General features: G+C 36.6%; 1 protein-coding gene and 1 long non-coding RNA gene across 2 annotated transcripts in view; one reads left to right on the top strand and one right to left on the bottom strand.

Moving 5' to 3' along the window:
* The window catches only part of NDST4 (N-deacetylase and N-sulfotransferase 4), a 311,607-nt gene that overhangs the window by 84,493 nt on the left and 212,518 nt on the right, over positions 1 to 14,596 (top strand). The gene's annotated exons all lie outside the window — the stretch shown is intronic.
* LOC145534724 (uncharacterized) lies at positions 3,221 to 13,810 on the bottom strand. Its single transcript, XR_014074928.1, has 5 exons — positions 13,158 to 13,810; positions 12,436 to 12,533; positions 5,919 to 6,079; positions 4,434 to 4,557; positions 3,221 to 3,420 (listed from the first exon to the last, which is right to left on the bottom strand). It is a non-coding gene; the product is annotated as an uncharacterized LOC145534724 (long non-coding RNA).

Here is a 14,596-nt window from a genome sequence, read left to right as displayed (position 1 = left end):
GCTTTGTAGTAGAGCCTGAAGTCAGGCAGGTTGATTCCTCCAGTGTCATTCTTCTTTCTCAGGATTGCTTTGGCTATTTGAGGTTTTATGTATTTCCATACAAATTGTGAAATTATTTGTTCTAGTTCTGTGAAAAATACCATTGGTAGCTTGATAGGAATTGTATTGAATCTATAGATTGCTTTGGGTAGTATACTCATTTTCACTATATTGATTCTTCCGATTCATGAACATGGTATATTTCTCCATCTTTTTGTGTCCTCTTTGATTTTTTTCACCAGTGTTTTAAAGTTTTCTATATATAGGTCTTTTTTTTTCTTTAGGTAGATATATTCCAAAGTATTTTATTCTTTTCGTTGCAATGGTGAATGGAATTGTTTCCTTAATTTCTCTTTCTATTTTCTCATTGTTAGTGTATAGGAATGCAAGGGATTTCTGTGTGTTGATTTTATATCCTGCAATTTTGCTATATTCATTGATCAGCTCTAGTAATTTTCTGGTGGAGTCTTTAGGGTTTTCTATGTAGAGGATCATGTCATCTGCAAACAGTGACAGTTTTACTTCTTTTCCTATATGGATTCATTTTATTTCTTTTTATGTTCTGATTGCTGTGGCCAAGATTTCCCAAACTATGATGAATAGTGGCGGTGAGATTGGGAACCCTTGTCTTGTTCCTGACTTTAGGGGAAATGTTTTCAGTTTTTCACCATTGAGGATAATGTTTGCTGTTGGTTTGGCATATACAGCTTTTATTATGTTGAGGTATGTTCCTTCTATTCCTGCTTTTTGGAGGGTTTTTATCATAAATGGATGTTGAATTTTGTCAAAGGCTTTCTCTGCATCTATTGAAATAAACATATGGATTTTATTTTCCAATTTATTAATATGGAGGCTGAACAACATGCTGCTGAATAACCAACAAATCACAGAAGAAGTCAGAAAAGGAATCAAGATATGCATTGAAATGAATGAAAATGAAAACACAACAACCCAAAACCTATGGGACACTGTAAAAGCAGTGCTAAGGGGAAGATTCATAGCAATACAGGCTTACCTCAAAAAACAAGAAGAAAGTCAAATGAATAACCTAAATCTACACCTAAAGCAACTAGAAAAGGAAGAAATGAAGAACTCCAGGGTTAGTAGAAGGAAAGAAGTCTTAAAAATTAGGGCAGAAATAAATGCAAAAGAAACAAAAGAGACCATAGCAAGAATCAACAAAGCCAAAAGCTGGTTCTTTGAGAAGATAAATAAAATTGACAAGCCATTAGCCATATTCATCAACAAACAAAGGGAGAAAAATCAAATCAACAAAATTAGAAATGAAAACAGAAAGATCACAAGAGACAACACAGAAATACAAAGACTATTATAGAAATACAAAGACTAAATAAGAGACTATTATCAGCAACTATATGCAAATAAAATGGACAACTCGGAAGAAATGGATAAATTCTGAGAAAAGTGCAACTTTCCAAAACTGAATGAGAAAGAAATAGAAAATCTTAACAGACTCATCACAAGCACGGAGATTGAAACTGTAATCAAAAATCTTCCAACAAACAAAAGCCCAGGACCAGATGGCTTCACAGCTGAATTCTACCAAAAATTTGGAGAAGAGCTAACACCTATCCTACTCAAACTCTTCCAGAAAATTGCAGAGGAAGGTAAGCTTCCAAACTCATTCTATGAGGCCATCATCACCCTAATACCAAAACCTGAAAAAGATGCCACAAAAAAAGAACAGGCCAATATCACTGATGAACATAGATGCAAAAATCCTTAACAAAATCCTAGCAAACAGAATCCAACAACATATTAAAAAGATCATACATCATGACCAAGTGGGCTTTATCCCAGGGATGTGAGGATTCTTCAATATTCACAAATCAATCAATGTAATACACCACATGAACAAATTTGAAAATGGAATGCTTTTTAAAAATTAATTTGAAAATTTTATTAAGTTGCTATATGATTCCAAAGAAAAAATCACCAAACAAGGTATATTCAAAGAAGTCTAGCTTTTATATCTGTCTTTCATTCTATTCCATCAATCCCATGTAGGTTACCTTTTCAAAAACTGGCTTTGACGTGTCCTTTTATTTTTTTTATCTTAAGTAGACCCATATGTACTACTCATATGCCCCTCTTTCCTTAGATAAATGATAATATACACTATGAACTCTTCTCTACATTGATATTTGTTTTTTTTCTTAACAAAAACAAGCTGGAGATCAGTTCATAGTAGTATAGTGAGATATACAGCACAGTATTTGACTTAGGATTGTTGGGCAATGTGAATACATTTTCCTTTAATAGATGAATTAAGCCATTTATATTTATTGAATAATCAATATGGATGGCTTTGGTTTTATTATATTATGCACATATGTGTGCATACACACACACACATTTTGTATCAATGTGTTTGCCCTGCTTTCATTTCTTGTTTAATTTAGATTCTGCTATTAATAGTTTTTTCCTCCTCAGTATAGAATTTGTCCACACTGGAAGCTTCCATTATTAGTTATGAGGTTTATATGGCCCGTTCTCTCTAATTACTGCAAGTGTTCAGTGTTTCCTTGACTCATCTCTGGAAGATATGTCTGTTCTCAGGTTTTTCCTATACCCTCTTGCTCCCTTTCACTTCCTCCTCTACAGATGCTGAAACTACATTAATCGTTTACCTGAAGGTTGTTTGATCCTACCCACTCATTTTGTGGGTTTCATTGGGAATACCTGTTCACCTACTTCTATTTTAGATGCAGTCCATAGTTCCTAGTTTCCCTATATTTTTATGTCTGTGGGATATTCAGAGAGGTGTGCTGCTGCTACTATGTTCCCATAGTATTTCTTATAATTTAAATTTTAAAGGGGAAAAGTCACACGTTTAAAAAATAGGGTTTCCCGGGTGTCTCAGTGGTAACGAATCTGCTTGTCAAAGCAGGAGACACAGGTCTGATTCCTGGGTCATGAAGATTCCCTGGGGTAGGAAATGGTAACCCATTCCAGTACTGTTGCCTGGAAAATTCCATGGACAGAGGAGCCTGCCAGGCTAAAATCCATGGGAACACAAAGAGTTGGACATGACTGAGCTACTGAGCATGCACACATGCTTAATAACAGGTTGTTTAATGCTTTGAAAATAAATGATCGTAAGTCTTTATATGAAGATACGATATTGATATTAGAAGATGGGATATCTCAGGATCTTTCATTTGTTGAATGTTAAATTTAATAAATGGATTTTAAGTTCTTAGACTCTTTTTCATACCTAAGTTTACTTCTCTGGCTTTCTTTTTGCCAAACATCAGAGAAATTATGACTTCTTTGATAGCATTCATCATCTCTTCTCTTGCAAAGAGTTCCTTTTTCCATTGTCTTATCCTTTCCCCAGTTTTCCTCTTTGTGTTGCCTCTGAAGTTAAAGACAAATCAAACTATAATGATTTTTCTAGCAAATAACCACATAAACAAGACACAGGATAGCAAAAGAAAAAAGAATGTTAGAAAGGTTATTGGACTTCCTAAAATTTATTGCAGGTGTTCCTGTTTATAGTTTCTCACTCTTTTATGAAATGGTATAGAAAAGCCCACTTGAGTCCATTCAGCCACTAAACAAATATTAACTGAACAGGTATAATATGTCAGGCACTGTGCTTGATTCTAGGTGCACAAAGTGCACAATCCATTCTACCTACATGAGGTTTTGACTTCTGATTTTACCCTTACTTTCTGATTTTAGCTTCAGATGCAAAGTCAAAATATGTATTTAAAATAGAAGTCACCTGTGAACTTAACTGAAGTTCCCATCTTTGATGGCACATCTATTCCAAAGATATTCTCCCATCCTCTAGTTGATCCCTTCAGATATTTCCTCATAGATTTATTTCTTCTAATTTAAATGTAGTGTCCTGAAGCTGGCATAATATTGATGGTTTATTTTGTTGAATACCTGAATCAGTAATGATGACTCAGAACTGACACCAGCTAGAATTATTAGGATCCTAAATCTGACTTTCATCATTAGCTATTTATCAAAAGTTATTTGAACCAATTATTTATCCCTTAATTTAAAAGATATTTTTTAACACATGTGATGTTCCAGATATTAAGTTTATGCCCTGGAGATATTTAAAAACTCCCTGATCACAGAGAACATTCTGAACATACATCATATTAATATATACATAAATGCATATATACACACACATAACAGTAGTAAGAAAAACTAAAAATTTTGTTACTGCTGAGGATTCACATGATATATAGATAGATACTTTAAAAAATAAAATTACATCTTTTTCATTTTGCTATAGATTTACAAACTCAACTCTTGATCCATAGATCATCAATTTATAAGTTCAATTCCAAATTCAAAAGTCACCCATATCTTCTTCTGCTCTTTGGTAGTACATTTTGCTTATTTACCTTCACTTGTCTTACTTGGACTCTATTTCCTTGGGTCACTAGTCTCTAGCAGTGTTCACAGAGTTACAGATTACTCTTGCCTCTCCACCTTTTTCTCTTTCTGGAAGGCTCATTAATGGTCATTCTGTTTTGAAAGGAAAAAGAACCTTCAGATCACAACCTTGTTGATCTTAATTAAATCATTCTATTTCTCTTCATGAAAGCACTTGTAACATATACATTCTCTGTATTCCCCCTACCTTTGTCTCTCTCTTAAAATACAACATAATTTACTAAGGGAGAGCATAAAAAGTTCCTTCCTCTCATATATTATTAAAGTTTTATTCTTATATTTTAACTAACTTTTGTTTCATACTTAGCATCTTCCATTTGCTGATGAAAATATTATAACTATGAAAATAAATATGAAAAATATTATATAATTGTGCTCCCTATTTAACATCAAAATAATGTTTGAAAAATGTTATTACTATTGAATAATGTACTGTTTGCCCGTGGGATTTCTCAGGCAAGAATATTGGGGTGTGTTGCCATTTCCTTCTTTACAGGATCTTCCTGACCCAGGGATTGAATCCGCATCCCCAGCATTGCAGGCAGATTCTTTACTGAGTGAGTCACCAGGGAAGCCCTGAAAAATACCTAGTTTATATTAAGTCTGTATTTAAAAGTTAATAGTGTACAGCTGTAAACTATTGTGAACAGAGATGTTTTATATTTTAAAACAAAAAATAAACAGAAAGATCATAGTTTCTTTTAATCTTGTGTTGCAAATACTTGTTAAAGAAAAAGCTCTGTTAAGAAATATTATGTGGTAGTCAACTTAGAGGAGAAAATTTTGTAACCAGATGAAATATTTTTCTCCTTTGAGAAGTAAGATTTTTGAAATAAGAAACACAGTTAACATTTACGTTTTTTTTAATTCTGTGTTCCCCACTACCTGTTAAAACTATGTCTTAATAAACAATCAAAGAAAGCAGTCTAACTAGTCATTTATTTGAATCTTTGTTTCCAAAGATACCTACTCAAAAGCTTTATAGTCCCAATTATCTTGATTTGCATACAGTGGCATAAGATAACTCCAAGTTATGCTCTCATTGTCTTTCTGTATCCTTACTGGTAATGACATTTTCCATTGTAAGTAGAATTCTGTAATTGACTTTCATGGAATGAGTTAGCTTTTTTGACACATCCTTGGTATGCAGCTGACAAAGGAGGAATTAAGCAAGGAGTCAGGAATCAACACGTTACTTCTATACCCATATGTGACTTATATTCACTGTATTTAAACATTTACAATGTACCTATGCATATGTGGGATGTTCTTACTCCTTAACTGGTAGTTCTCTTAAAACCAAAACCACTATATTGTATTTTAAATAACATGGCATGTATTTTAATCTCTAAATTTAATGGTGACTACAAGTTTTATTTCCACAGTGAGTTATTCAGTAGCCTTCAAACAAATCACACATGCCTTTTGCTTACCTCTTCTGCGTCCTTTGTCCACACAATTACTGCCATTCTCTTTCCTTGTATTATCTTATTTTGAGGAACCAGCACCAATCCTTTGACCATGTGGACTATATTCACTCTTTCAGTTACATTTGTCTCTTCCAAATTCATAGCCTTTGTTTTCTGTTTTTTTTCTGTATCATAAAATGAAATACTATCAAATGAAATTTACTTTTTTTAATTTTGCATGCGTCTAATGTTTAAGTTAGACAGAATCTTGTTTTTATCAGAAATATGCAAGTCCCTTAGTGGTGTGGTAACGCTGAAGAAGGTGAAGTTGAACGGTTCTATGAAGACCTACAAGACCTTCTAGAACTAACACCCCAAAAAGATGTCCTTTTCATTATAGGGGACTGGAATCAAAAGTAGGGAGTCAAGAAATACTTGGAGTAACAGGCAAATTTGGCCTTGGAGTACAGAATGAAGCAGGGCAAAGGCTAATAGAGTTCTGCTAGGATAATGCACTGGTCATAGCAAACACCCTCTTCCAACAACACAAAAGAAGACTCTATACATGGACATCACCAGATGGTCGACACCGAACTCAGACTGATTATATTCTTTGCAGCCAAAGATGGAGAAGCTCTACACAGTCAGCAAAAACAAGACCGGGAGCTGACTGTGGATCCGATCATGAACTCCTTATTGCCAAATTCAGACCGAAATTGAAGAAAGTGGGGAAAACCACTAGACCATTCAGGTATGACCTAAATCAAATCCCTGATGACTATACAGTGGAAGTGAGAAATAGATTTAAGGGAGTATATCTGATAGACAGAGAACCTGATGAACTATGGACAGAGGTTCATGACATTGTACAGGAGACAGGGATTAAGACCATCCCCAAGAAAAAGAAATGCAAAAAGGCAAAATTGCTGCCTGAGGAGGCCTTACAAATAGCTGTGAAAAGAAGAGAAGCAAAAAGCAAGGGAGAAAAGGAAAAATATACCCATTTGAATGCAGAGTTCCAAACAATAGCAAGGAGAGATAAGTAAGCCGTCCTCAGTGATCAATGCAAAGAAATGGAGGAAAACAGTAGAATGGGAAAGACCAGAGATGTCTTGAAGAAAATTAGACATAAGAAGGGAACATTTCATGAAAAGATGGGCTCAATAAAGGACAGAAATGGTATGGACCTAACAGAAGCAGAAGATATTAAGAAGAGGTGGCAAGAATACACAGAAGAACTATACAAAAAAGATCTTCCATGACCCAGATAACAACGATGGTGAGAACACTGACTTAGAGCCATACATCCTGGAATGTGAAGTTAAGTGGGCCTTAGGAAGTATCACTACCAACAAAGCTAGTGGAGGTGATGGAACTTCAGTTGAGCTATTTCAAATCCTAAAAGATGATGCCGGTAAAGTGCTGCACACAATATGTCAGCAAATTTCGAAAACTCAGCAGTGGCCACAGGACTGAAAAAGGTCAGTTTTCATTCCAATCCCGAAGAAAGGCAATACCAAAGAATGCTCAAATATCTATTTCTGCTTTATTGATTATTTCAAAGCCTGTAACTGTGTGTATCACAATAAACTGTGGGAAATTCTTAAAGAGATGGGAATACCAGACCACCTGACCGGCCTCTTGAGAAACCTGTATGCAGGTCAGGAAGCAACAGTTAGAACTGGACCTGGAAAAACAGACTGGTTCCAAATAGAAAAAGGAGTATTTCAAGGCTGTATATTGTCACTCTGCTTATTTAATTTATATGCATAGTACATCATGAGAAACGCTGGGCTGGAGGAAGCACAAGCTGGAATCAAGATTGCTGGGAGAAATATCAATAACCTCAGATATACAGATGACAACACCCTTATGGCAGAAAGTGAAGAAGAACTAAAGAGCCACTTGATGAAAGTGAAAGAGGAGAATGAAAAAGTTGGCTTAAAGTTCAACACTCAGAAAACTAAGATCATGGCATCAGGCCCCATCACTTCATGGCAAATAGATGGGGAAACAGTGGAAACAGTGACTAACTTTGTTTTTTTGGGCTCTGAAATCACTGCGGATGGTGATTGCAACCATGAAATTAAAAGACGCTTGCTCCTTGGAAGGAAAGTTATGACTAACCTCTACAGCATATTAAAAAGCAGAAATATTATTTTGTCAACGAAGGTCCGTCTAGTCAAAGCTATGATTTTTCCAGTAGTCATGTATGGATGTGAGAGTTGGACGCTAAAGAAAGCTGAGTGCCGAAGAACAGATGCTTTTGAACTGTGGTGTTGGAGAAGACTCTTGAGAGTCCCCTGGACTGTAAGGAGATCCAACCAGTCCATCTTAAAGGAAATCAGTCCTGGGTGTTCATTGGAAGGACTGATGTCGAAGCTGAAACTCCAATACTTTGGCCACCTGATGCGAAGAGCTGACTTATTTGAAAAGCCCCTGTTCCTGGGAAAGATTGAAGGCAGGAGGAGAAGGGGATGACAGAGGATGAGATGCTTGGGTGGCATCATCGACTTAATGGGCATGAGTTTGGGTAAACTCCTGGAGTTGATGATGGACAGGGAGGCCTGGTGTGCTGCAGTCCATGGGATTGCAAAAGTCGGACATTACTGAACAACTGAAGTGAACTAGTGGTGTGGACTCTTATTTAAGGAGGTATTAAAGAACCACGTATAGGAATAACAAGGAGCAGACCATTTCCCACTTCTGTCACTGCCATTTTTGAATCTGAGTTGGGGAAAAGAAATCATATTAAACCAGAAAGAAATCTAATTTCTTACTTATTGGAACTGGGTATCTTTCAGTCCCTGAAAATTAAACTGTTGTAACACTGAAAAGTGAACAAGAAAGTTATAAGTTATACTGGGAATATCATTGGGTTTTAGAGAAAAAGACCCAATAGAGAGGGTCGATGATATTGCTGGAGAAATTCTAGTTACATTTGGTACATTTGCTTAACAATCCCCTACCAAGCATGGTATCAAGATTTCTAAAAGTCCTTGTAATCCTTTTTCTGAATTATCTATTTTATCTAATGTTTCTCCATTAAAGTGTGAGGTCAGTCCTTGCCATATTATAGTTCTGTCCTCAAAGGAACACAACACAGTTTTATATTCATCCTCAGTAACATACTCTTCACTTTGTCTTATTGATATCTTCTGACTTTTGCAGCCTTTAGAGAATCCTCCAACCAACAGAATTTGTTTTTCTTACCTTGCTGTAAAATGTTCATTATTTGCAAAGGTATGATCAGAATTATGTTTTTAGCATCCTTCATTCATCTCCTTTGAGGGTTTGTGTGTGTCTGTGTGTGTGTGTGTGTGTGTCTGACCATGAGATAACAATAAAATCTTTTTTTTTCCCCCCTCAAAAACCTGACTCCTCTATAAGAATTCTCTTTTTCTCTATTAAACATTGCAGGAAAGTTTTAATAGTTATGTGGTTACTATGACTTAAAGTTTCTATCAAGATGACATTATATACAAGCTTTTTGTGCAGAGCAGAATTAAGTTCAAACTAGTAGTTTTTCTTGTTATATCTTCCTTCTGAGTAAGACAATCATCTACAAATTCCATTAAAGATTTATTAGATGCTCAGCATTAACAAAATAAAAATTACAAAATGTAACTCATGTAAATGCTGCTTCTGATCAAACCATATTTTGTACATTTTCACATTGCAATTTGTGTTAGGAAAACATCCATGGTATCTTTTGACTTGTGGGTAGTTTCTATCATAGTTTGGCAAATGTACCACTCCTATTTCTCTCTTCATTTATAGGCATTCAAAGTTTATGCTTTAAAATTTCTAGTATATGAATTTTCACACCAGAATATTCCTTCTTCACTGTCTCTCTTCATTATATAACATAAAAGAGTAATGGTAATGAAACCACATAAAAATATATTGACTTTTTTGTTTTAAAAGGAAAAAAATTAAACTAGACTTACTTTATGCTCGCTTATTCTGAGTTCTTCAAAGAATTATGCCCCACTTCTAACTGTATACTTCCACACTCCATGTTCCCTGCAATGCTCGTTTAACTATGAACTATCTATCCTACCTTCTCAACTTTTCTACAGACCACATTTATCTTGTCTTCAATGAAAACTAGAACACTTACAGACACTCCATTCTCTGCAGCTAAAAAGAGACTGGTCTAACCAAGAATTTGGCATTTTCCTGATGCTTTACTGCTCCTCAACCAGAATGAACATTTGGGTTGTTTCTGTATCCTGTTTGGCGCATCAGATCAATTGGCCACATAGACCTCAACCTGTGCCATTGTCATCTGACAACCTCCTAATCATAGACTGAAAACTATACTCTTATATTCCCTTTTCCCATTTAGCTTTCCCACATCTTCACCTAATACTTCTCCTTTGTTTGTCTTGGAGAATTTCTTAGCCCATGATCCCCATGTTTCTTCTGTCACACATGCATAACCAAACTCTGAATTGAATCAGTGTTAAAATCCGTGTTCTCTGCCATTATGAATAATAAGTTTTATGAGCAAATAATTTTCTGATTTTGATCTGTCTAATATAATGCTTCTCATACATAAAACATACCTCTGTGTCCTTCCTTTTCCTCCCTAAAATATCAGATGAAGAAGTGCCCCTCTTCCTGTTTAATACCAGCTCCTCAATCTGTGTCCTTAATCCCATCACATTCTCTCCTAGAATCTTGATTTATGAATGAATATCTCTGGTTCCTATATTTTCAAGCTCTCCTTCTCTAAGGCATTCTTCTTTACAGCCTATTAACATGCTCCATGCTTGCTTATCCTAGAAACCCTTCTTTGAACTCTCATGCCTTTCTGGTTGCTGATATTTTTTTCGTTTCCTTCTTATTGACATATTTGTAAACAGTAGTCCACTCTCACTTTTAACACTTCCTTTTATCACATGTGTGCTGGGTATCTTACATGTGACATGTGTCTTTCCAGATCTGAGCTGACCTATATGGGTTTCATCACTGAACTGCCTTGTTCTACAGCTTCCAATTGAGTTTTGCCAATATGAAACACACACAAAAGCTTGAAAAAGGAAGTGAGATAAAACTATCCATTTCCCTGTGGGGATGCTGCACTCTGGTTTAGTGTCCTGACCAAAATCCTCAGCTCTCTCAGGTGGTCCCTCTACGCAGAATTATTTTTGTCTTCGATCTGGTAACGTCTCTCTCCTCATGGCCTCATGACCCATAAGGTCTGGAAGTAGCAATGAGGCCTTGTGTTTAGGTTCTTAGATATCATGTTATCCTTTGTGCTTTTTCCTACTCCCCATCCTCATTTTTATAAATCACTCCTTTGTAAAATTCCCCTTTAGTCATCTTAATGTTAATGAGGCATGCTTTCTGCAAGCATCTTAACTAATAAATATTATGTTCAGTTTTCACCCAATGTACTCTGGCTCCTAGCACAAGTCTGTAATACAGTTTTTCTTGCTAAATGTTCTAAATACCTCTTAATTTCTAATTAGTCTTTTTTCATTTTTATTTTATTGACTTTGACACTATATATAGGGATACTTCCTGCAACTTAGTCCTCTAGAAATTCATACATACAGTAGTCTTTTGTTTTCCCTGTAGCTTTGTATTGCTTCTTCTTTGGCTCTCCTGTTTATTTCTAATATCTCCTCCTAGAATGTTGTGGCTCCCAGCAGTTCCAGCTCAGGCCATTGTGATTTTTATTCTGTAACTTCAGATTTCCAAGGTTGATCAATAGAGTTTCAGTACACATATACACTAATGTATTTTAAATCAATAATTGTGCCCACAAGTCTGTCCTGAGATTCAGATTTTAAAAACTAAACCACTTGTTAGGCCCTATCCCTTGGCAGTTCCTTTCCAAAGTGTACCCACAACTCAACACTTTATAAATGATTTTCATCCTGCACTTTTAAAATCATTTTTCTTTGATAGCAAGTTCATCCAACCAGATATTGCTGCTAAGGATTCTGAGAGCCATGACTGATCCTCTCTATCACCTCTAACATCTAATCAAGACTTACTACTGATTATACCCTCTAAATATCCCCTGAATTTATGCCCTCCTACCTTTCTCTACTACAAGTGCATTCATATAAATCATTGAGATAATAATTTCTTCCACACTAGTTATTGTGAGGAGTCAGTGGATTGGTATATGTGGAACTCTTATAACAGAAACTACTAAAAAAGTTAAATGCTCAAAAACAGTTCTTTAACATAATGGTAAAATTTAAGTTTCCAACAAGATGTAATAGACATGAAATCACAAAATCAGATCAGAATGTGAAGGGTTTGCAAAGAAAATAGTCGAAAACTGTATCCATGATACTTAAACCTTCTCACTCACTAAGAGACTATAAAAAAAATCAAGAGGTCAATTTGAGAAAAATTCTTTTAAAAGATCTTGAGAAGTCTCATTCTTCTCCCTAGGAGAAGTTGGGATGTATGTTACTCTCTTTTTCATGTCAAACACACAGAGATTGCACTTCAAGGAGACAACTCAGAGAGCTTAATATGTTTTACCTACAGTTTTGAGACATATCATTCTTACCCAGAAATTTAGAAATCAATCCATGAGCTGAAAAACTGTTTTTGTGGAGAAGTTAAGTGAAAGCAGGGCTTCATTTCTCATCACAGATGGCGAAGGATCTATGTATATTTCAAATGGAGCAAATGTAAGACTCAGGGTCACAAACGGGAGTCAGTTGACTTTAAGTCCTGCCCAAGAGGAACTTCTGAAGATATATGTAGACTCCAGCATAGCATGGAGCTGCCCACCTGTGAAACTCACTGAAAAGGAGTGGCCAACAGGGAAATTAAATCCCATACCAATACCCCATGCAGAAATGCAATCTGAGAATTCATAGGATTCACAGTACTGGGAACATTCAAGTGAAGTCATTCAGTGGTGTCTGACTCTTTGTGACCCCATGGGCTGTAGCCTGCCAGGCTCCCCTCTCCATGGGATTTTCCAGGCAAGAACACTGGAGTGGGTTGACATTTCCTTCTCCAATATTCAAAGAACCTATGAAAACACCCCAACAGAGAAGGGGTCAGCTAGGTTACCTCTTTTCCCTACTGTCCTTTCTTTGAACCAGTCTGTGAGTTAAAGAGCAACTAAGGAAAATAGGGGAGTCAGCAAAGAAAGCAGGTGCTGGCTACACCTTCTTTTCAAAGGCAGGTTGTAGAGTGAGGAAGGGAGAGAAGGCAGAAGTCTTATTTGAAATAATGATTAACTTGTATTTAATGTGGTTAACATTTCCATTTACCTACTTTAAATTTCTGAGTGAATGAACCTGTGAGGAAGCAGGACTGATTACTATTTAAAATTGAGCAGAAAAGTCAGAAGCCTGCTCAACTGTTTTTTTTTTTTGAGTGCAGAGCAACACTGTATTGTATGCACTCAAAAGGACAGATCTCTTGGCAAAATTCTATTAGCCTTTGCCCTGCTTCATTCTGTACTCCAAGGCCAAATTTGCCTGTTACTCCAGGTGTTTCTTGACTTCCTACTTTTGCATTCCAGTCCCCTATAATGAAAAGGACATGTTTTTTCGGTGTTAGTTCTAGAATGTCTTGTAGGTCTTCAAAGAATCATTCAACTACAGTTTCTTAGCATTAATGGTCAGGGCATAGACTTGGGTTACTGTGATATTGCGTGGTTTGCCTTGGAAACGAACAGAGATCATTCTGTCGTTTTTGAGATTGTGTCGTTTTTGAGATTGAATCCAAGTACTGCATTTCAGACTCTTTTGTTGACTATGATGGCTACTCCATTTCTTCTAAGGGATTCTTGCCCACAGAGGTAGATATAATGGTCATCTGAGTTAAATTCACCCATTCCAGTCCATTTTAGTTCACTGATTCCTAAAATGTCAGTGTTCACTCTTGCCATCTCCTGTTTGATCACTTCCAATTTGCCTTGATTCATGGACCTAACATTCCAGGTTCCTATGTAATAATGCTCTTTACAGCATCAGACTTTGCTTTCATCATCAGTCATATCCATAACTGGGTGTTGTTTTTGCTTTGGATCCATCTCTTCCTTCTTTCTGGAGTTATTTCTCCACAGATCTCCAATAGCATATTGGGCACCTACCGACCTGGGGAATTCATCTTTCAGTGTCCTATCTTTTTGCCTTTTCATACTGTTCATGGAGTTCTCAAGGCAAGAATACTGAGGTGGTTTGCCAATCCCTTCTCCAGTGCATCACATTTTGTCAGAACTCTCCACCATGACCCATCCGTCTTGGGTGGCCCTACACGGCATGGCTCATAGTTACATTGAGCTAAACAAGACAGTGGTCCATGTGATCAGATTGATTAGTTTTCTGTGACTGTTGTTTTCAGTCTGTCTGCCCTCTGATGGAGAAGGGTAAGAGGCTTATGGAAGCTTCCTGATAGGAGAGACTGACTGAGGGTCTTGTTCTGAAGGATGGGGCCATGCTCAGTAAATCTTTAATCCAATTTTCTGGGGATGGGTGGAGCTGTGTTCCCCCCCTGTTATTTACCTAGAGCCATACTATGTTGGAGGTAATGAAGATAATAGTGACCTCCTCCAAAAGGTCCCATGCATGTACTGCTACACTCGGTGCCCCCAACCCTGCAGCAGGCCACCACCAACCCACACCTCCACTGGAGACTCCTGGACACTTGCACGCAAGTCTGGCTAAGTCTCTTGAGGGGTCATCGCTCCTTTCTCCTGGGTCCTGGTG

Source organism: Giraffa tippelskirchi, chromosome 1, assembly GCF_054371585.1.
Source record: "Giraffa tippelskirchi isolate mGirTip1 chromosome 1, T2T-mGirTip1v1.2.pri, whole genome shotgun sequence".
Classification (NCBI taxonomy): domain Eukaryota; kingdom Metazoa; phylum Chordata; class Mammalia; order Artiodactyla; family Giraffidae; genus Giraffa; species Giraffa tippelskirchi.
This window is presented reverse-complemented; position numbering and strand designations above follow the sequence as displayed.